Consider the following 25545-nt stretch of genomic DNA (forward strand, 5'->3'; position numbering starts at 1 on the left):
ATTATGTAAATCAAGATAAAATTCTTATCACTATCCCGTGTTTACATATACTAGGTAAATATATGATACATGTTTTAACAATGTAAATAACATATCTATACATTTGATGAGTGCCTGGTATTTGTAAAAATGTCTAACAGAATATTACAGATATATCTGAGTTACAAAACATCCTAATTGATGCTGCAGGAGAGCAAAGAGGTAGGGAAAATGGTTTCTGTTCTCAACAAACTTGAAATTTGGATGAATAAAAAAAATTCAAAATTAAATAGGTTAATAATAAAACAATTCAGTTTTTATACAAAATCTCTTCATCTTCTTGGATGAATGGCCTATTTTCTATCACCCATTATAGAAACTCCTTGCTTATACTATTTTAATATGCACCTAATTGGTCTAACCTTGCTTTCAAAAAATCATATGCAAATCCTAACCTATTATTCTTAACCAACTCAATTCTCAATTATGACTTAACGGACATCTCATCATGGAGTCTGTCTTTATCCTGCATGCAGAAGAGCTCTTTCACTAAGCTTTCAAAGCACTATGTAATTTTCCTATGTACTCATCATATTCATGCATAATATTCTACCATATTACCTATTATTTGAAATTGTGTCTTATCTTATAAAATGAACAATACATTCTATTAATCATATTTTATGCACAACACAGTGCCTGACACCAAGGGTATCAAACTCAAATTAAAAATAAAAGTTATAAATCTATATGTTATAGTCTCATGAGGTTGCTCACTAATTTTGTTTTAAAATGCAATATTACCTATGTTTTATCATATTTTATTTCTTTTGTTAAGCATTTTCCAATCTTATTGTGGTCATATTTGGCAATGTTGATTATCAATGCCACCAGCATGTTTCACACTTCTGATCTATGTTATAAAAACTCAATACATAATCAATTAGTTAACAAAAGTAGCATATAATTATCCAAAAAGTGAAGGGAAGAAGACACATTATGAATACAATTAATCCGTCAACTAATAAATATTTGTTTAGTTCTTTCTAAGCTTTCAAAGCACTATGTAATTTTCCTATGTACTCATTATATTCCATGCATAATATTCTATCACATTACTCTGTTATTTGGAATTCTGTATTGTCTTATAAAATGAACAATACAATTTGTTAATCATATTTTATGTACAACACAGTGCCTGACATCAAGGGTATCAAACTCAATTTAAAAATAAAAGTTATAAATCTATATGTTATGATCTCAGGAGGTTGCTTATTAATTTTATTTTAAAATACAATATTATCTGTGTTTTATCATATTTTATTTCTTTTGTTAAATATTTTCCAATTATATGTTACTCTCATTCTGGTAGGGAGAAGAGGAGACACTATGAATACAATTAATCCATCAATTAACAAATATTATTGAGTATACATTTTCAAATAGTATAGTAGAGAAAAATAATTATTTTTGTAATTAAAACAATTTGTAAGAAATGATTGTAAAATAAAGTGTAAAAAAAGTATACATATTGGTATTTAAAATAATTTGTAAATTTGAACTGTGTATTCTAATAACCTATATGTAAAGGATGAAGATAGCCTTTCACTGAATCATTCTATCCCAAATCATGCAGCAATGCTGCGATTTGAGGGAAAATTTAAAAACAAACAAACAAAAAAAAATTGTAACTAGTCATAAAGAAAAGAAACAAAAGGACAAGTCATTTGAAGATTGTGAACTCAGATTCTTCCTTCTCTCCTTACCTGTGAATGCAAATATCAGTTTTCCCCCCTGCTTGCTGAATTTTAGTACAAAGCTTTTGTTAAGTCCTCAAACAGCTGGAAGCACAGCTGTACCAAATGCTCTTGGGACAACCCAGTCTAAGTGCCTTAGAGAATGAGGAGAGGGGCAAAGGGAGATTTTATAACTCCCTATAGCTCTGAGGTTATACTGCTGTGCCCTATGGAGCTGGGAAGGAAAACAACAGTAGATTACATGGTTCATATCTTTCTCAGGCATGTAGAATGTGAAACCTATAACAGATGGTTGACCGATGATTCATCACAAATAAGCCTTTTATCCCTCCCTTGCTTCTAATATATGGAAGGACAGATGAACCCCCTTGAAGTTATCATAGGGGAAAGGATTATACACATGTTTCTCATTGCAAATATGTGTAGATAGATAGAATGACACATATACACCCATATACATTAACACATACAATTACATTTTGATAAACATATGTGTATACATATATATATATATCCTATATATGTTAAAATATCCAAATGAATAATAATATAGTAATCATTTAATAAAGCTATTAAAATGTCCATTTTCTTGGGAATTTTAGGTTTCCTCAAGTTTAAGAAGGGGAAAAGAAGTAAGCACTAATACAATAACTACTATGTGTCAGGCATTATGCTAATTGCTTTAAAACATTATGAGATAATATTTCAAGTTTAAAAAGACTATATACTTTATTTTGGATTCTAGTAATCAAATATATAGTTCACTAATGTCTAGTAGAGTCTATATATAAGGTTCACAGGCAGTTAATAGTAAGCATTTATTAAGAACTTTCCATATAGTAGGTACTGTGCTAAATACTGGGGACAGATATTAAAATAGAAAGGAAGACCTGCTGTACTCAAGGAGTTTATATTATAATAGGAGAAGACAAAACATAAAATGAATTGAGGGAATTATAATAAAGAAAGTGCCATAAAAATGCTAGCCACCATCATCATCATATTCCACACATTTATTCAAATAATCTTTTTAAATATTCAAATGAGTCAAAGGACAAATTACATAAAAACAAAATCTATAGAAAGATTACAATATGAATATGCATACCAGAAGGAGCCATTGGCACCATTCCTTAGCACTTCCTGAGGAGAAAGTTTGGTCTGAGCTCCTTTAAATGGAGACTCTTGGGAGGAGCCATCCAATTATGCCAATATGGTAGAAGCTATAGGAATAAAGTATGTTTCCAATGAAGGGATTTGAGAGGTAGAATACAATTCTAGGATAAAAAGCTTTCTGGGCTATGGTAGAAAAATAATATTGTATTCTGGAGAGGATGAAGTGACTTGAGGATAGATGTTTGAGGCAGTCCTTAAAGATTCATAAGAAGGGAAAATATTTGATTTGTCATTCATGCATACACATTACACATTGGCATGATTGTACAGATGACATATAGGCTATTGATCCTTGAATTCCTTTTCAAAATGCATAAAAGCACATTTATTTAGTTTATTTCACACTGATTTTAGTTTATTTTTTTTACTATATTTTATTTTTCTATTCTTTTTGGAATGACTTGATTGACTTTCATTTTATTCTGCCACATCTCTTTCTAGTGTGCATTTTTACATTTTAGACTTTCTATAGATTTTGCTGTGTTATGTAACTTGTCCTTTGATTCATTTTAATGTTTAAGGACATTATTCTTTGAATGAATAAAATAATATGTGGAATATGATGTTGACAGTAATGATAGTTATTTTTATAGCATTTTAAATTTTGCAGAACACTTTATAAATATTATCTCATTTGATTATAATAACAATCTTGCAGTTTAGGTGTCATTATCTCCATTTTACAGAAGAGGGAATTAAGGCAGTAAGATATTAAGTGATTTTCCTAAGGTCACATGGCTAGTAAGTGTCTAAAACTAGATTTGGCCTCTGGTCTGACTGAACTTAGATCTAGCTCTCTATCTACTGCATCACATAGCTGCAATAGATAAATAAATTAAAAAGAAAGATAGATAAAAAGACAGACAGAAAGAAATACATATCATAGGTATAAATATTTTAAATATACATATATCATATACAACAGCACAAATATAGCATCTATAGTAACAGATATATCCCATATTTCTAATTAAACCAAATTTGGTATGATGTTAATGTCTAATTCAATTTCCTTTCTTCAACTATGTACTTACAAGCTCACTATACTATTAATTGCACTCTTTGGTTCCTGGCATTTTTAAACAATCAAAATGCATTTGTTATTAGTCCTATATTCTGTGAAAATACTTTGATGGTACTCAGTTTGGCTTCACAATATTTGGGTCAGAGTTCAGATGGGGGGGCAGTTGGAGAAATGGGTTCCAAGTAATGCCTTTCATTTTCAAATTTATTGTATAATTAGAGCAAATTAGTCATTGTTATTCCATCTCAATTGTGTCTCTAATAAAGTTGTATCGATTAAGATGTAAGTCATATTAAAGGGTATTCCTTTAAAACTTCTAAATTTCATTATACTTTTTCATTGTAATAAATTCCTTTGTAGAAAATTAGCTAAGTAAATGAGGTTAGAAATAATAATTTACAAATTAAACTAAATTTCTAAAAATCTTGAATATAGTATTAACTATAGTAAGAAGTAAAAATAGAATTAAAAAATACTCTGGTAAACTTTGAAATTTTTAATATATTTTGTTGCCTTGACTAACAATATTTCATTCCTACTCTTTACAAAATACAAAAGAAAATGCCTTTGGTTTTTGCTACATAGAAATTCTTTAGAATAACATTGAAGGTTAAGGCATAGTTGTTAATAAAATGATACCATGATACCATGATCTTTATTAAACAAAATGGGGTACCTAAAATTAATGGCAATAGTAAATTGGTTCATTTTAGAGCATACAACCTCACATTTAAAACATAGATACTAATTTAGTACCAGCAATGCCTAGAACATATAAAACTTAATTGGAAGTTACTTTTCTAAGAGAAATTAAGCCGTGATATTTATTGATCAAAAAGATCATGGATTAAACAAAAATTTTCCAGTTTTGAACTCAATGTAAATATTTGTTCATTTATGTTTAGCCCATTAGAAACAGTACTTGGCACAGCTCAAATCTCCACTTGTGATTTTATTCCTAGAAGACATTTTCAAGACAAGAGATTTAGAAACTAGCATATATAACTAAACTAGAATTCTCAGCTTCAATGTTAAATGATACTTTCCACAATTCTTAGTTGTCATTCAAGGCATTAATCATGAGTTCTTTTTCTTTTTCTTTTCTTTGTCTTTCATGTTTCTCCCCTTTCCATCCAATTCCTTTTGGAATCTTCCATTAAAAAAAAAAAAAAAAAAAGTTAATATGTACTCTCAATACTGATAGTAAATAGGAATCACAAGAGGTTTGGAATCTTGCCAAAATGTTGGTTTGCAAGGTCTGCTTTTTGCACTTTTGCAGCTGGTTTAAACCATTTTAAATTGTGTATTAATCAGAGAAATGTGTAGCAATTCAACTTACTTAACTTTGAAGTAGAAGTTGAATGTTTCTGAGGTTGCAGGTTAGGGTAAATGAGATTTTTAAAAGGGCAAAGATGTTCAATTTTATCTATTGTTCTTAACAGCACACATTGCAGGGGAAAGGAGACATAAACTAGAACAGGTTCAAGTCTCTGAATAGTTTACTCTTTTCTGTTTGAATTCTATTTCATTATTTCAAATTAGTATAAAACAACTAATATGTAGTGATTAAAGCTCAGTTGCCACTGCTGTGTGTCTGATGTACCATCCCAGAAGGGGGGCATCTAAACTGCAATACAAGTACATTTGAAATAGATTTATTTTTAATAAGCAACAAACATGGTAAGTGAATTTTCCCTCACACCCCCCACAAATATAGACTGTTATGCTCTCTTTAACTGTATGCTTATTACCTCTATTACAGCTTAATACTTAGAAGCATGCTGAGTAGCAAAGTGATGCCCTATTAAGAAAGCTTGAAAGTATTCTCTAACCAGAGTAGTGACATACAAAAACTTCAATGTATATTATGATGAAAAGAACCAATTTAAGAACAATGCAATTGTTAAAGGGGGAATAAAGTGGAAGTAAATAAGCTTGTGGTCAAAATAATTTTTTTCTTCCTTAGTCACTGGTTTCTTTACTGGAGGATATTCCTTTCATTGCTTATATATCATTTTCTATTTTTTCTTCTTTCCCTTCCCTCCCTTCTGTCCATATAGGGTTATCATACTCTTATCTATGGATACTCTGCCCAAAGGAATATACATTTTGATCACTGAAAACTTGAAGGATTTTTGCTAGGTAGGACCATGACTTACTCAAATCATTCTGATTTTCCTTGATTAATCAACAGTAGGTCCCAGGGCAAGCCTCCTCATTTCATAATTATTAGGGCGCTAATGGATTCAGAGTGAATGTAAATAGCAACTGTTCCTGTTTCCGCCAGAAACCCAAAGGTTTTTCCCCTTCCTAACAGATTATTTTTGACTCAGGAAAAGAAGCCATTCTCTACCTCATTTCTTGCCTAGCTTTAATCATTGAATGAGTGCTGCCTTAGTCAAACTGAGACCTGGGAAAGACCTTAGCTTAAAAAGTCATCTGGGGCCATTTCTAGTCCTCCTAATGTATATCTTTCCATTAGATCCAATGACTTTGGAGGAGAAAGTAAGACTGATAACATTGCACAGACTTCACTCACTTAAATTCTATTCACTTCCATGCCATGTAATTACCTCCCTGATGTCATGATACTCTTTGAGAATGAAGAATAAACAACAATCATTTTTTATTTATTCAAATGCCATGGAGACAAATATCCCTTCCCAAAGGAAAGCAATATACTAATATATTGATATGAATGCTCATGTTACTTAGTCATTTAACTCATCAGGAAAGAATATACTACTTAATTAAGAAGTGTTTCACTTAATTCTTTCCCTATGTATGTCTAGTATACAAAAATAACCATACATTTTTCATATAGTAACATAGTTATGGTGGGGTTCTTTTTGAAAGCATCCATATTTGGTATTTATACTCTTCAGCAACATAAAAACAAATGAGCTTAGTACTTAGTAACCAAGAATAATTAAACTAAGATAATATAGATGATTGGCAGTCTCTTGTATCCCAGGACATAACTGAAACCCTCTTCCTATACAATATCCTATGTCTTGGTGCTTCTAACAGAACCACACATCTCTGTTTATCCTATGTTGATTTGAGACATTTTCTCATCCTGTTTTCCTAGACTGTCAAAATTACTAGTTAGGGGACTGTTCGTTATCTCCTGTAGCTCCTCATACCCTTCATGATATCATTCTATAGCCACAGAAAAAGACTTAGCATTTGTAAAGTTCTGTAGTAGCAACTTCATCCTGCCTGAAAAAAAAAAAAAGAATTTAAAAAACATCAAGGAAATGAAGAAATAATCCATTTAAGTGAGTCTTTTGTTTGCTTAAACCCATGTACATTAGTGATATGCTCAATTGCATTGAAAATCAACAAAATATGGCATTATCTTGTTCTGTGTATAAGCTTAAAAAAACACAAGACTTCTAGGTCAAGATGATCAAACCCACCAGTCTGGACAGAACAACGCATCAGCACTTTCTTCCTGGTCCAGCAGCCAGGAGGATTTTGAATTTAAGTTGTGCCTTCGTCATTCTGGCATTCTATTTTAGTCTACCTTGACATCAGGAGGCTGCCAGGGCTCAGCACTGATAACAGAGCACTATCGCTTTTCAAAGTGACAGAGCACAGTGACATATCAACACTGGGACTTAAACGAAAAGCCCCTTCTAATTTAACTGCGAATCTGCTGAAGCTACATTCAACCTGGCACTCTTGTTTTCAATTAAAACTTTCTTGTAGCAGGAGAAAAGTTTCTCATGTCCCTTCCTCTTTAGAGATAGCTATGGAACTGATGGGAGAGAAGGGGGAAGAAGAATTAAAGAATTCCTTCTAGACACAAATCATTTTCTATTTGTTTATAAAATCCTATGTTTTTTAAAAAATCACATGAAGACTTGCACTGTTTATTCATCCAATAAATATTTATTAAAAATATGTATTAGACATCATGCCAAGCACTAAAAATAAAAGGATAAAAATTAAATCTTTCTGACCTCAAAGAGTCTGAATTCTATATTTTATTGTAATGGTGACTATCAGAACAATATATATACAAGAATAGTAAATCCAAAATATACAAAGCAATTTTGGGAGGATGGTGTTTGCCATTGATGAAAGGAAGATCTTAGGTAGGAAGGAGTATCTAAGGCAGAATATTATAGGAAAACTAGGATTCTATAAGCTGGAAAGAAGGATTCCAAATATGAATGACAGCTCATTTATAGGCACAGAGACAAGAGATGTAATGTTATACAGCCAGAATAAAAAATAGACATCTTTGGGTGGAAAAAAAAAGTCCATGAAGGAGAAAAATAACAAATAAATCTCAAAAAATAGGCTGGTTTCAAATGTGATAGTCTTAAGATTAAAAATATTCTCTGTTTGGATTTTGATCAAAAGCAATAAGGAGAAAGCACTGCTTGAATAGAGAAAGCATTGGTTTTAAAGTTAAAATAAAATGGGTATAGATGATAGTAGAAGTTGAGCCCTTTAAAAAAAAAGAAATGTCTATTTGGCAGATGTTTGAAGGATAAAGTGGAGACGGGAGAGACTGATGTCAGAGAGACTTTGTAGGAAGCTATCAAAATAGTTTGGATAAAAGATGAATCAATATATTGACCATATGAATTGAAAGAAGGAAATGGATAGATGGTATATTGTGAAAGTAGAATGAAAAAAAAAAAAAGAAACATTATATTTGGGGATTGAGAATAAAGAAAAAGTCAAGGATAATTCTCAAAGTATGCCAGTACCCTTAACAGAAATGGAGGACTATAAATAAAAGGAGAATTTTGGGAGAAAATGAGTTTTGTTTTTGAGTATCATGAGTTTGTGATTTCTATGGAAAATCCAAGATGTCTAGCAAATAGATGACAATGTAGAATTGAAGTTCAGGAGATAGTAAGAGTTGATAAATGTGTATAAAATCTGGGAGTCATATGCATAAAGCAGAACTGATCTCATGGAAATTGATGAGAAAAGAAAATAGAGGAAGGAGAAAGGAAAAAAGGGAAGAAGTAAGACAATAAGAAGAAAAGAGGAGGAAAGGGGAGGAAGTACAATAAAGACATTTTGGATACACCTATGCATGGAGGAGAGTTATGGGTGAAGATCTAGAGAATAATACTGGAAATGAGTAACAATATTGATGGAAGAACTAGGATATATCAGCATCATGAAAATACAATGAGGAGGAAATACATAGAAGAAGAGGTGGTCAACAAATACAAAAGAGATATCATAGATATAATCAGAATGAGGACTAGGAAAAGGTCACTGAAATGGACAATTAGGAAATCACTGGTGATTTTGGAGACAATTTCTAGTGATGTTGGAAGCAAGATTTATAAGAGGCTGAATAGCTAAATAAGGTAGGAAAGTGGGACCAAGATTTTAGACAGTTTTTCCCACCATAAGAGTTTGAAAGTGAAAGTATGGAGAAATAGAGAATAATAGCATGAAGAACCAATAAAATCATATAATGATTAAAGGATGGGCAGGCTTTTTCTAGGCAGCAGGGATGGAGACTATAAGACAGGGATAAGGAACCTTTTTTTTTTTTTTTTTCCTGTGAAGGGCATTTGGATATTTATAGCATCATTCCAGAGCCATACAAAATTATCATATAACTCAAGTATTGGGAGTTTGACATACCTTACTTTCAGCTCATCATTGCTTGTGATTTAGGGTTCTTAGGCCTGACATTCCCCACTCCTTTCTTAAGGAGAGAGTAAAATTAAGGGAGAGAAAGACTGACTAAAAAGAGACAATTTCTTAGAGAACATGAAAGAGAAGTAGTTCAAGATCAGAATTACAAAGGGTGGCATTGACAAAGCAGAGTTACCTCTTTTGTGATTGAAGCAAAGAAGTATGGGAATGAGAATGAGGTGAAGTGAAACATTCAAAGGGAGAAAAGAGGAAGCTGATGTCAGATATCCTCAGTTTCTTAATGAGGTATTATGAAGGTCTTCTACTGAAGAGGGGAAGGGGATGGTGGCAGTAATTTAAGAAAATAATAGATTTGGAGTAGGTGCCATGGGAGCATGGGATTGAGACTCTCTTCCTCTCTTTTTTTAACATCATTTTATCACATCTTGTCATGATTAAAAAAAAATTTATTCAATTCATACTCAAAGTAACACTTTGGTTTAACTAAAGAACATGGGAAATTATGCAAAAAAAAAAAAGATGTTTTTATGAATGTTTACTTTCTATGATGAAGTTCTCTAAATTGTACTTTTTGGAAAAAAATTGAACTAGAAGCAAATTATCAAACATCAATATATTGTAATATGCTGATTTTTCTTATCTCTTCAAACTTTCTTCTGCCAAATTCACCTTCCTGAGGCATAAATATAGCCATATAATCCCTTTGTTCAAAAATCTACATTTGCCTTCTATTACATATTGATAATCACATTATCCCCTTAAGCTGGCACTTAAAATTCATTCTCCTATGCTCCTAGGACAATGCATCAAACTATTCTTTCAGACTTAGTTCACCGTAATATAATCCTCTACAAATGGTGTTCTAGTCAAACTGGATAGCTGGCTATTCCTGGAACTTATTCATCTATCTTTTAAAAGGCTTCTTTTTCTTTAAAGCTAAACTCGAGTGCCACATCCTTTAGAAAATCCTGCCTGATTCCCCCAATCTTCCTCATCTTGTGTACATGTGACATTTCCCAATCAATAAACTGTAAGCATCTTGAGGTCAAGGATTTTACCATTTTTTTCATGTTCATAGCCTAGCAAAAATGCTTTTTTTTGGGGGGGGGGCGGGGGGCAGGGGGATAGACACTTAATCAGCATTTGTGTTTGAATGAGTAATTCAGAGAAATTTTCCTTCAGCAGTTAAAAGATAGAATTTAGCATTTCTCCTAACACTGACATGTTAGACATGTTAACATATAATTAGAATATTTTTAAAGCAATTCTTTATATTTTTGTTACGGCCTCAAACCACTAAGCTGCCACATTCAGTTTTTAGATTGCTATTTGTGCACTTCAGATGATAAAAGCCTTTACTGTTTTTATAAAGAACATTTTAAGTCATACACAAATTTTAGGTGTTTTTCCCTTTAGGAAGACAGGAAGTTGTCTGGCAATTTATCTCTGAGACAACTGTTAAGTACAGTAAGTGATTTTTTTCCTCCTTTTCTCCGAATAGCTTATGCTTCCTTTCCATGCTTTTTTCTTTGAAATAGTGTTCCAGTGGATTGGCTGCTCATCAAAATCCTGTCTTCTTTAAAATGGCATGACTTAGTCTGCCATCTCTTGATTGATCAAAACTTGGACCAATAAAGAGGAGACATATGGCATACAATCCAATGATGCTATGTGAAAAATGGTAAATTCTGGAATGAGCAGATGCCAAGAAAGTGAATACATAGTGATGTATGAATTGATGCAGGCAGACTGAAATAAAAATATTGATGCTTTTAAAAATTGATATTGATGCATGTATGTCAATGAGAGTACAGATTTATTTCACTTTCCAAACAAATCTTCTTATTAAAGAGACAAAAAAAGAACCACATCTCCTACAGTGTCAAAATTAGTAAACTATATTATCAAATCCATATTTTTTCTTTTTAATAAATCCTAGTAATTGTTACTCCAAAAATATGATGGAGGAAAACAATATTCACAATGAATAAATAATTTCTAGTCATGCCCCACAATATACCAGAGTTCTTTAAAAATTTATACTCCCTACAAGCTGGTGAACAGGAATCCTTTCAAGCTACTGGGGAATCTCATTCCTTTTTTGAAAAAGTGAAAGCTGCTATGCAAACATCTAACTAATCCCTTATATAAACAATGGGGGCTAGAGATTTCCTAAATCAGATATCCTAGGATGTTCACCATAGTATCCTGGGAATAAATTAGATGTTTTTTGTTATTGCATTAAATTATTTTAGGCCACTGGGGTACCATTTAGCAAATTGTTACTTCACTTCACTAAATACAAAGAATATATACAGTGGGATAATTTAGCTTAATTTACAGTCACTTATATTTCATATATAGGTGGCTATACTAAGCAAATGATTTTTATTCAAAACATACAACTATATTAAGTAAGACTCATTAAGCCAATTTTCTCCTCTAGTTCCCTACTTATAAATACTTCAGCATGTGCCAGTATATTAAGCTCCTTAACTTTCCTATCCATAGGATATATTAGATCTTATCTTTGGTTCAAATGTTACCTGAAACACTTATTGGCCATGATATATTGGTAAAGAATCTTTCACTCTCAGAATCTCAGGGTTTTTATTTTTTTTTTTAAGTAAATTAAACTAAGAACATTTGTAATCCCTAATAAAAAATAGAATTTTTGGACAGAATGTGTTTTGTATACTACTAAACAGTGTATAAGCTTTTTAATTTTTTTTAGTGTCACAAATAAGAAGTAATGTCTTTTTGATTCTAATGGATTTCTATCCATTTTGCATGCCTGCCATATGCTTTCAACTTATTATCATTGAGGTAGCAAAGTATTATATTGTGCTTCAGCAACTGAAAGGTAATATTATACTTAGCTAAAAAGTACTCACTTGAGGAATGAAAACTAACATATATTGACATACTAAATTATTTAAATTTATTAGATATTTGCTGAAGATAGGTTTAGATTTAGGAAGTACTTTTTAGAGATTAGTCCAATTTTAAAATTTTACCTCAAAAGAAACTGAGGCAAAAAAAAATCAAGGGACTTGCTTAAATTTTCAAAGATGCCAGAATCAAGGACTACCCCCTTCACATAATACTAGCTACTTGAGCTATGAGAAACCTGAGGCTTACATAATAATTCTGACCCAACTCATTTGAAAATGCAAATAATGTGTGAAAAATATCAAAAAGTTATCAAATCTAACTTAGATTTGAGCCCAATTCTGCTGATTTCAAATCCAAACCTCTCTCTAGAAAGCATGACTTGTTTTCTTATCTTTCACTTAGCACTTTAAAGGCAGACATTTACTTTTAGGTCAATTTTTGTCATGTAAAATTGTAATTTTATTTCAGAGAAGGAAATTCTTTAATTTTGTAAAATCTGACTCCAAATGTTATATGAGATTCTACTTATACTTCCTTCATATACTATAAGACTGTCCTTTAAAATATCTAAATGATGAATTGTCAACTTCTAAAGCCTTAAGTAATGGAACCATTGTTATTTTCTTCTATTTTTCTTTTTTATATGTATATTATTAATCTTGCCTGAAAATCATCACCTAGCATCAATAAGATGTGAAAAATGAGGATTACTAATAATTTTTCATATTAAAGTACATTTAAAATTCTTATCATTCAAATAATTTTTAATATATTTTGGTTATATGCTTAATTCATTATTATATATTCTTTAAAAAATATATTGCTTTTTACTGAAAGAACACCAATTTTTACAACATTGTCCCTTACACTCAATTCTGTTCCAACTTTTTCTTTCCCTCCCTAGGTGGCAGGCAATCTTATACATGTTAATGATGTTATAGTATATCTTAGATACAATATATGTGTGCGGATCCTTACAGTTCTCTTGTTGCACAAAAAAAAAATTGGATTCTGAAGGTAAAAATAACCTGGTAAGAAAAACAAAAATGCAAGTAGCCCCATTTATTTCCCAGTGTTCCATCATTGATCAATTGGAACTGAATTGGATATTCTCTTTGAAAAAGATATCCACTTCCATCAGAATACATTCTCATACAGTATTATTGTTGAAGTGTATAATGATCTTCTGGTTCTGCTCATTTCACTTAGCATCAGTTCATGTAAGTCTCTCCAAGACTCTGTATTCTTCCTATTGGTCATTTCTTACAGAACATAATATTCCATAACATTCATAAACCACAATTTACCCAACCATTCTTAATTGATGGACATCCATTCAATTTCCAGTTTCTAGCCACTACAAAAAGAGCTGCCACAAACATTTTGGCGCATACAGGTCCCTTTCCCTTCTTTAATATCTCTTTGGGATAGAAACCCAGTAGTAGCACTGCTGGATCAAAGGATATACACAGTTTGATAACTTTTTGAGAATAATACCAAATTGTTCTCCAGAATGATTGGATCCATTCACAACTCCATGAACAATGTATCAGTGGCCCAGTTTTCCTGCATCCCCTCCAACATTCATCATCTTTTCCTGTCATCTTAGCCAATCTGACAAGTCTGTAGTGGTATCTCAGAATTGTCTTAATTTTCATTTTTCTGATCAATAGTGATTTGGAACACCCTTTCATATGAGTAGAAATAGTTTCAATTTCCTCATCTGAAAATTGTCTGTTCATATTCTTTGATCATTTATCAATTGGAGAATGGCTTGATTTCTTTTAAATTAGAGTTAATTCTCTATATATTTTGGAAATGAGGCCTTTATCAGAACCTTTAACTATAAAAATGTTTTCCCAGCTTATTGCTTCCCTTCTAATTTCTTTCTTTCTTTCTTTCTTTCTTTTTGCATTAGGTTTGTTTGTACAAAAGCTTTTTAATTTGCTATAATTAAAAATTTCTATTTTGTAATCAATAATGATCTATAGTTTTATTTTGGTCACAAATTCTTTCCTTCTCCAGAAGTCTGAGAGGTAAACTATCTTATGTTCCTCTTATTTATAATCTCATTCTTTATGCCTATATCTTGAATCCATTTTGATCTTATCTTGATGTATGGTGTTAAGTGTGGATCCATGCCTAGTTTCTGCCATACTAATTTCAGTTTTCCCAGCAGTTTTTGTCAAATAGTAAATTCATATCCCAAAAGTTGGGATCTTTGGGTTTGTCAAACACTAGATTGCTATAGTTATTGACTATTTTGTCCTGTGACCCTAACCTATTCCTTTGATCAACTAATCTATTTCTTAGCCAATACCAAATGATTTTGGTGACCACTGCTTTATAATATAGTTTTAGATCAGGTATAGTAGGCTGCCTTTATTTGATTTTTTTTTTTCATTAGTTCCCTTGAAATTGTCGACCTTTGGTTCTTCCATATGAATTTTGTTGTTGTTTTTTCTAGGTCATTAAAATAGTTTCTTAGGAATCTGATTGGTATAGCACTAAATAAATAGTTTAGTTTAGGTAGTATTGTCCTCTTTATTATATTCGCTCGGCCTATCCAAGAGCACTTAATATTTTTCCAATTGTTTAAATCTAACTTTATATGTGTGGAAAGTGTTTTGTAATTTTTCTCATATAATTCCTGATTTTCCTTTGGTAGAGAGATTCCCAAATATTTTATGCTTTCAAGAGTTACTTTGAATGGAATTTCTCTATGTATCCCTTGCTTATGTTGGTGATGTATAAAAATGCTGAGGATTTATGTGCATTTATTTTGTATCCTGCAACTCTGCTAAAGTAGTGAATTGTTTCTAATAGCTTTGTATTAGAATCTCTGGGGTTCTCTAAGTATACCATCATATCATCTGCAAAGAGTGATAATTTGGTTTCTTCATTACTGAATCTAATTCCTTTGATCTCTTTCTCAATTCTTATTGCTGACGTTAGTGTTTCTAATACAATATTGAATAGTTATAATGATCATAGGCAACATTGTTTCACTCCTAATCTTACTGGGAATGGTTCCAGTTTATCCCCATTACATATAATGCTTACTGACAGTTTTAAATAGATGGTCCTGACTATTTTAAGGAAAAGTCCATTTATTCTTATGCTCTCAAGTATTTTTATTAGGAATGGATGTTGGATTTTATCAAATGCTTTTTCTGCATCTATTGAGAAGATCACATGATTTTTGTTAATTTGGTTATTGATATAGTCAATTATGCTGATAGTTTTCCTAATATTGAACCAGCCTGGCATTCCTGGTATAAATCTTACTTGGTCATGGTGTATTATCCTGGGGATGATGTTCTGTAATGTTTTTGATAAAAATTTTGTTTAAGATTTTTGCATCAATATTCATTAGGGAGATTGATCTATAATTTTCTTTCTCTGTTTTCAACCTACCTGGTTTAGGTATCAGAACCATGTCTGTGTCAAATAGTTTATATAGCATTGGAGTTAATTGTTCTTTAAATGTTTGGTAGAATTTACATGTAAATCCATCTGGTCTTGGGGATTTTTTTCTTAGGGAGTTGATTAATAACTTATTCTATTTCTTTTCCTAAAATGGGATTGTTTAACCAATTTACTTCTTCCTCTCTTAATCTGGGCAAGCTATATTTTTGAAGGCATTCTTCCATTTTATTTAAGTTATCAAATTTATTGGCAAAAAGTTGGGCAAAGTAACTCTTGATTATTGCTCTAATTTCCTCTTCATTAGTGGCAAGTTCTTCCTTCTCATTTTAAGACTAACAATTTGATTTTCCTCTTTCCTTTTTTAAATCAGATTTATTAAGGGTTTATCTATTTTGTTGGTTTTTTTCATAAAACCAACTCTTATTTTTATTTATTAATTCAATAGTTTTTTTTTTTTTTTTTTACTTTTTATTTTATTAATGTCGCCTTTTATTTTTAGAATTTCAAGTTTAGTGTTTGACTGGGGTCTTTTTATTTGTTCCTTTTCTAGCTTTTTTAGTTGCAAGCTCAATTCATCGACTTTCTCTTTCTCTATTTTATGCATGTAGGCCTGAAGAGATATAAAATTTCCCCTTATACCACTTTGGCTGCATCCCACATATTTTTGTATGATGTTTCATCATTGTCATTTTCTTGGGTGAAGTTATTAATTATGTCTATGATTTGTTGTTTTACCCAATCATTCTTTAGGATGAGATTATTTTGTTTCCAATTTCTTTTTGGTCTACTTTCCCCTGGATTTTTATTGAATGCAATTTTCATTGCATCGTGATCTGAAAAGGATGCATTTACTATTTCTGCCTTACTGCATTTGAATTTGAGGTTTTTATGCCCTAATATATAGTCAATTTTTACATAGGTTCCATGAAATGCTGAGAAGAAAATGTACTCCTTTCTGTCTCCATTTAATTTTCTTCAGAGAGCTATCATACTTAACTTTTCTAGTATTCTATTTACTTCTTTGACTTCTTTCTTATGTATTTTGTGGTTTGATTTATCTAATTCTGAGAGTGCAAGATTGAGATCTCCCACTATTATAGTTTTGCTTTCTCTTTATTCTTGCAGCTCTCTTAATTTCTCTTTTAAGAATTTAGATGCTATACCACTTGATGCATATATGTTTAATATTGATATTACTTCATTATCTATGCTACCCTTTAGCAAGATATAGTGGCCTTCCTTATCTCTTTTAAATAGGTCAATTTTTGCTTTTGCTTGATGTGAGATCGGGATGTCTACTCTTGCTTTTTTTACTTCACCTGAAGCACAGTAGATTCTGCTTCAGCCTTTTACTTTTACATACCTGTATGTATCACCCTGCTTCAGGTGTGTTTCCTATAAATAACATATTGTAGGATTCTGGCTTTTAATCCAGTCTGCTATCTGCTTCCACTTTATGGGAGGAGTTTATTCCATTCACAGTTATGGTTAAAATTACTAATTTTATATTACTTGCCATCTTGTTAACTCCTGCTTATGCTTTTCTCCTTTCCTTTCTTTTTACCCTCCTTCCTAGTATTAAACTTGTGAACACCTCTTGCTTCTCACAGCCCTCCCTTTTAGGATCTCTCCCCCCACCTTAGAGTTCCTCCCCTTTTCTTACCCTTTTTCCTCACAATTTCTGTATTCCCTTCTGCTTAGCTTATCCCTTCCTTTTCACTTTTCCCCTCCCACTTTTCAACGAGGTAGGAGAAGTTTCTCTGTAGATCACCAATTCTAATAAGAGTAATATACACACTATGTTCATCCCCCTCTCTCCTTTTTCTCAGATATAATAGGTTTCCTTTGGCTTTTTATGAGACGTAGTACATCCATTTAACCCTTTTTCTAGTACAATCTCCTTTCCACTTCTAGTTTCTTTTTTATGTTATAACTGTAAAACTAATTTATACATGTGTTCTTTATGTATATTTATAACAGAAATATAGTTCCCAAGGTTTCTTTTTACCTTTTTATGTTTCTATTGAGTCTTATATTTGGAGATCAAACATTTTGTTTAGTTCTGGTTTTTCATCAGAAATAGATGAAATTCACCTATTTCATTGAATGTCCATCTTCTTCACTGAGAAAAAAAATACTCATTTTGGCTTGGTAAGTTATTCTTGGCTGCATACCAAGTTCTTTAGCCTTTAGGAATATCAGATTCCAGGCCCTTTGATCCTTTAATATGGAAGCTGCTAGATCCTGAGTAATCCTTATTGTGGCTCCTCTATATTTGAATTGTTTTTTTCTAGCTGCTTGTAGTATTTTTTCCCTGGTCTCATAGTTCTGGAATTTAGCCACAATGTTTCTTGGAGTTTTGTTTTTGGGATCTCTTTGAGTAGGTGATCAATGAATTCTTTCAATGTCTATTTTACCCTCTGTTTCTATAATATCTGGAGTTTCTCTTTGATAATTTCCTGGAGGACTTCCGGCCAAGATGGCGGTGTGGAGGCAGACAGCTGCTTGAGCTCCTCGTTTTCTCTCAGAACTTACTTCATGACAAGCCTCTGACTTAATGCTTGACCCAGAAAGAAATCCACAAATTATCACCAAGAGAAGACATCCTTGAAAGTCGCCAGAAAAGGTCTGTGTTTGTTCGGGGGAGGGTCAATCAGATTGGGCGCAGACTGAGGGCAGACAGCCAGAGCAAGACAGGCAGCTCACACAGCTCAGACCGGAGGGGGAGGGGTGTGATCTCTGCCGTTTCTGTGAAAGGGCTTTTGCCCCAGTGTGGATGCTCCGTCTTGGCAGCAAGCCAGGAGCGGTGGAGAGGGTGTAAACACCAGAGGTGAAGATTAAAACCCCAGAAAGCCAGTGTCTCTCAGAGCCCGGCCACCCCCAACCCCAACCTGGACTGACTCGGTGCATTCTCAGAGCCTCAGAGCGCAGACTCAGTACAGTCATTGCTGTTCTGTTAGTGGCTTTCTGCTGCCCTACCCCCAGTCTGTAGAGGAAGCCCATTAATAACATCCAGCCCTATCCCCCGCAAAACAGACCAATTGTTTCTCTTGTCAGTTTGTTTTCTTTGATTCCTACTCTGACAAAATGAACAAAAAATTCAAAAGGGCTCTAACCATTGACAGCTTCTGTGTGGAGAGGGAGCAGACTTCAAATGCTGAGAAGACTAGGAACAGAATGTCCCCAGATGTATCCCCTGGGAGGGATATGAGCTGCTCCTCAATACAAAAGAACCTCATAGAGGAAATCAAAAAGGCTCTCACAAGAGAGCTGGAAGAGAAATGGGAAAAGGAAAGGGAAGCTTGGCAAGAGAGCCTGGAGAAGTCATCCCATGCATTCAAAGACAGAATGGATAAAGAAATCAAATCATTGAGAAACAAGATTAGTGAGCTGGAAAAGGTAAACAACTCCAAGGAAAACAGGATTAGTGAGCTGGAAAAGGTAAACAACTCCAAGGAAAACAGGATTAGAGAGCTGGAAAAAGAAATCAGCTCTCTAAAAAAATAAAATGGATAAAATGGAAAAAAATTCCATAGAAGATAAAAACTCAATTGGACAATTACAAAGAGATATAAAAAAAAGTGAGTGAAGAAAATACATCATTGAAAATTAGACTGGAACAAGTAGAAATGAATGACTCAAGGAGAAACCAAGAGGGAGTCAAGCAAAACCAGAGAAATGAAACAATTGAAAAGACTGTCAAGTACCTTACCAGAAAGACAACAGACCTGGAAAACAGATCCAGGAGAGACAATTTGAGAATAATCGGACTCCCTGAAAAATGGGAGGAAAAAAAGAGCTTGGACACCATTTTCGAGGAAATTATCAAAGAGAACTACCCAGACGTTTTGGAAACAGAGGGTAAAATAGACATTGAGAAAATTCATCGATCACCTACTGAAAGGGACCCTAAAATCAAAACGCCAAGAAATATAGTGGCCAAGTTCAAGAACCATCAGACAAAGGAAAAGATATTGGAAGCTGCTAGAAAAAAACAATTCAGATATGGAGGATCCACAATAAGGATAACACAGGATCTAGCAGCGTCCACATTAAAGGAACGCAGGGCCTGGAACATGATATTCCGAAAGGCTAAGGAACTTGGTATGCAGCCAAGAATAACTTACCCAGCAAGAATGAGCATCGTTTTCCAGGGAAGAAGATGGACATTTAACAAAATAAATGAATTCCATCTATTTTTGATGAAAAAACCAGACCTACATAAAAGGTTTGATCTTCAAATACAGAACTCAAGAGACTTCTAAAAAAGGTAAAAAGAAATCTTGAGAACTATACTTCTGTCAAAAAAATATGTAAAGAACATATGTACAATATGTCTTAGAAACTAGAGGTGGAAAGGAGATTATATCATAAAAAAGTATAAAGTGGTGGTACTACATCTCATGAAGAGGCAAAGGTAACCTATTATATCTGAGAGAAAGAAAGGAGGGAGATGAACATAGCGTGTATCAATAGACATATTCGATTTATGGTGAAACTTCTTCCACTTCATTGAAAAGTGAAAGGGAAGGAGTAAGCTAAGGGGAAGGGAATACAGTAATTTCGAGGAAAAGGGGTAAAATAAGGGGAGGATCTTTAAGGTGGGGGAGGGATCCTAAAAAGGGAGGGCTGTGAAAAGCAAGTGGTGTTTACCAGTTTAATACTGGATAGGAGGGTAAAAGGGAAGGAAAGGGGAAAAGCATAAGCAGGGGTTAATAGGATGGCAAGCAATATAGAATTAGTCCTTCTAACCATAAATGTGAATGGGGCAAACTGCCTCATAAAGAGGAAGCAGTTAGCAGACTGGATTAAAAGTCAGAATCCTACTATATGTTGTTTACAGGAAACACACCTGAAACAGGATGAGACATTCAAACTAAAAGTAAAAGGGTGGAGCAGAATCTATTATGCTTCAGGCAAAACCAAAAAAGCAGGAGTAGCCATCCTCATCTCAGATCAAGCAAAAACAAAAATTGATCTAATTAAAAGAGATAAGGAAGGGCATTATATCCTGCTAAAGGGAAGCATCAATAGTGAAGCAGTATCAATATTAAACATGTATGCACCAAGTGGTGCAGCATCTAAATTCTTAAAAGAGAAATTAAGAGAGCTGCAAGAGGAAATAGATAGCAAAACTATAATAGCAGGAGATCTCAACCTTGCACTATCAGAATTAGATAAATCAAACCACAAAATAAATAAGAAAGAAGTCAAAGAGGTAAATAGAATACTAGAAAAGTTTGATATGATAGATCTTTGGCGAAAGCTGAATGGAGACAGAAAGGAATATACTTTCTTCTCAGCAGTTCATGGAACCTATACAAAAATTGATCATATACTAGGGCATAAAAACCTCAAAATCAAATGCAGTAAGGCAGAAATAGTAAATGCATCCTTTTCAGACCATAATGCAATCAAAATAACATTTAATAAAAAGCCAGGGGAAAATAGACCAAAAAATAATTGGAAACTAAATAATCTTATACTAAAGAATGATTGGGTAAAACAGCAATTCATAGACATAATTAATAACTTCACTCAAGAAAATGACAATAATGAGACATCATACCAAAATGTGTGGGATACAGCCAAAGCAGTAATTAGGGGAAGTTTTATATCTCTACAGGCCTGCTTGCATAAAATAGAGAAAGAGAGGGCCAACGAATTGGGCTTACAACTAAAATTGCTAGAAAAGGAACAAATTAAAAACCCCCAGACAAACACAAAACTTGAAATTCAAAAAATAAAAGGTGAGATTAATAAAATTGAAAGTAAAAAAACTATTGAATTAATTAATAAAACTAAGAGTTGGTTTTATGAAAAAACCAACAAAATAGACAAACCCTTAGTAAACCTGATTAAAAAAAGGAAAGAGAAAAAGCAAATTGATAGTCTTGAAAATGAAAAGGGTGAACTCACCACTAATGAAGAGGAAATTAGAACAATAGTTAGGAACTACTTTGCTCAACTTTATGCCGATAAATTCGATAACTTAAATGAAATGGAAGAATACCTTCAAAAATATAGCTTGCCCAGATTAACAGAGGAAGAAGTAAGTAGTCTAAATATTCCCATCTCAGAAAAAGAAATAGACCAAGCTATTAACCAACTTCCTAAGAAAAAGTCCCCAGGACCAGATGGATTTACAGGTGAATTCTACCAAACATTTAAAGAACAACTAACTCCAATGCTATGTAAACTATTTGAAAAAATAGGGATTGAAGGAGTCCTACCAAATTCCTTCTATGACACAGACATGGTACTGATACCTAAACCAGGTAGATCGAAAACTGAGAAAGAAAATTATAGACCAATTTCCTTAATGAACATTGATGCTAAAATCTTAAATAAGATATTAGCAAAAAGACTTCAGAAAATCATCCCCAGGATAATACACTATGATCAAGTGGGATTTATACCAGGAATGCAGGGCTGGTTTAATATTAGGAAAACTATTAGTATAATTGACCATATTAATAATCAAATTAATAAAAACCATATGATCATCTCAATAGATGCAGAAAAGGCATTTGATAAAATCCAACATCCATTCCTACTAAAAACGCTTGAGAGTATAGGAATAAATGGACTATTCCTTAAAATAATAAGGAGCATATATTTAAAACCTTCAGTAAACATCATATGTAATGGTGATAAACTAGAACCTTTCCCTGTAAGATCAGGAGTGAAACAAGGTTGCCCACTATCACCATTACTATTCAATATAGTACTAGAAACTCTAGCCTTGGCAATAAGAGCCAAGAAAGAGATCCAAGGAATTAGAGTAGGAAATGAAGAAATCAAATTGTCACTTTTCGCAGATGACATGATGATATACTTAGAGAACCCCAAAGACTCTGCTAAAAAGCTATTAGAAATAATTCAGAATTTTAGCAAAGTCGCAGGATACAAAATAAATCCACATAAATCCTCAGGATTTTTATACATTACCAACACAATCCAACAGCAAGAGATACAAAGAGAAATTCCATTCAAAATAACAGTCGATAGTATCAAATATTTGGGAATATATCTACCAAAGGAGAGTCAGGAATTATATGAGCAAAATTACAAAACACTTGCCACAAAAATAAAGTCAGATTTAAATAATTGGAAAGACATTCAATGTTCTTGGATAGGCCGAGCGAATATAATAAAGATGACAATACTCCCCAAACTAATCTATTTATTTAGTGCTATACCAATCAGACTCCCAAGAAACTATTTTAATGACCTAGAAAAAATAACAACAAAATTCATATGGAAGAATAAAAGGTCGAGAATTGCAAGGGAACTAATGAAAAAAAAGTCAGAGGAAGATGGTCTAAGTGTACCTGATTTAAAGCTATATTATAAAGCAACAGTCACCAAAACCATTTGGTATTGGCTAAGAAATAGATTAGTTGATCAGTGGCATAGGTTAGGTTCACAGGACAAGATAGTGAATAAAAATAGCAATCTAATCTTTGACAAACCCAAAGATCCCAAATTTTGGGATAAGAATTCATTATTTGACAAAAACTGCTGGGAAAACTGGAAATTAGTGTGGCAGAAACTAGGCATGGACCCACATTTAACACCACATACTAAGATTAGATCAAAATGGGTCCAAGATTTAGGCATAAAGAACGAAATCATAAAAAAATTGGAGGAACATGGGATGGTTTACCTCTCAGACTTGTGGAGGAGGAAGGAGTTTGTGTCCAAGGGAGAACTAGAGACCATTATTGATCACAAAATAGAACATTTTGATTACACCAAATTAAAAAGTTTCTGCACAAACAAAACTAATGCAAACAAGATTAGAAGGGAAGTAACAAATTGGGAAAAAAATTTTACAGTTAAAGGTTCTGATAAAGGCCTCATCTCCAAAATATACAGAGAATTGACTTTAATTTATAAGAAATCAAGCCATTCTCCAATTGATAAATGGTCAAAGGATATGAACAGACAATTTTCAGATGATGAAATTAAAACTATTTCCACTCATATGAAAGAGTGTTCCAAATCACTATTGATCAGAGAAATGCAAATTAAGACAACTCTGAGGTATCATTACACACCTGTCAGATTGGCTAAGATGACAGGAACAAATAATGATGAATGTTGGAGGGGCTGTGGGAAAACTGGGACACTGATGCATTGTTGGTGGAGTTGTGAAAGAATCCAACCATTCTGGAGAGCAATCTGGAATTATGCCCAAAAAGTTATCAAAATGTGCATACCCTTTGACCCAGCCATACTACTACTGGGCTTATACCCCAAGGAACTACTAAAGAAGGGAAAGGGTCCTGTATGTGCCAAAATGTTTGTGGCAGCCCTTTTCATAGTGGCTAGAAGCTGGAAGATGAATGGATGTCCATCAATTGGAGAATGGTTGGGTAAACTATGGTATATGAATGTTATGGAATATTATTGTTCTATAAGAAATGACCAACAGGAGAAATACAGAGAGGCTTGGAGAGACTTACATCAACTGATGCTGAGTGAAACGAGCAGAACCAGAAGATCATTATACACTTCAACAATGATACTGTACGAGGATGTATGCTGATGGAAGTGGATTTCTTCAACATAGAGAAGAGCTAATCCAATTCCAATTGATTAATGATAGACAGAACCAGCTACATCCAGAAAAGGAACACTGGGAAATGTATGTAAACTGTTATTTTTACCTTCTGAATCCAATTCTTCCTGTGCAACAAAAAATTCGGTTCTACACACATATATTGTATCTAAATTATACTGTAATATATTTAACATATATAAGACTGCTTGCCATCTGGGGGAGGGGGTTGGGGGAGGAAGGGAAAAAATCTGAATAGAAGTAAGTGCAAGGGATAATGTTGTAAAAAATTACCCATGCATATGTACTGTCAAAAAATGTTATAATTATAAAATAAAATAAAAAATTATTAAAAAAAAATAATAAATAATCAAAAAAAAATAATTTCCTGGAAAATAGTGTCTAGGCTCTTTTTTTGTTCATCATAATTTTTAGGAAGTCCAATAATTCTCAGATTATCTCTCCTAGACCTATTTTCCAGGTCTGTTGTTTTTCCAAGTAGGTAATTGACATTTTTCCCATTGTTTCTTTTTTTTTTTTTTTTTTTTTTTTGGTTTTGCTTGACTGAATCTTGGTGTCTCCTTAAGGCATTCATTTCCATTTGCTCAATTCTGATTTTTTAATGAGATATTTTCTTCATTTATTATTTTTTTTAAATTTCTTTCTGTAATTGTCCAATTGAGTTTTTAAGTGAGTTGTTTTGTTCTATGGAATTTTTTTTTCTATTTCACCAATTTTATTTTTTAGAGAACTATTTTCTTTTTTAATTCACAAATTCTGTTTTCCTTGGAATTGTTTACCTTTTCCAATTCACTAATTCTATTTTTCATGGATTTGATTTCTTTATCCACTCTATCTGTAAATGAGTGGGATGACTTATCCAGACTCTCTTGCCAAGCTTTCCTTTTCTTTCCCCAATTTTCTCCTAGTTCTCTTGTAAGAGCCTTTTTAATTTCTTCTATGAGAGTCTTGTGTGTTGGGGACCAAATCATATCCCCCTTTGGGGAGTCATCTGGAGACACTCTGTTTTTAGTCTCCTCAGGGTTGAAGTCTGCTTTCTATCAATATAGAAGCTA

The 25545-nt window shown here is 32.8% G+C and overlaps 1 protein-coding gene across 1 annotated transcript in view; it reads right to left on the bottom strand.

Annotated features, from left to right (window-relative positions):
* The window catches only part of PTPRD (protein tyrosine phosphatase receptor type D), a 2806204-nt gene that overhangs the window by 1407084 nt on the left and 1373575 nt on the right, over positions 1-25545 (bottom strand).

The sequence above is a fragment of the Sminthopsis crassicaudata genome, chromosome 1, assembly GCF_048593235.1.
Source record: "Sminthopsis crassicaudata isolate SCR6 chromosome 1, ASM4859323v1, whole genome shotgun sequence".
NCBI lineage: Eukaryota > Metazoa > Chordata > Mammalia > Dasyuromorphia > Dasyuridae > Sminthopsis > Sminthopsis crassicaudata.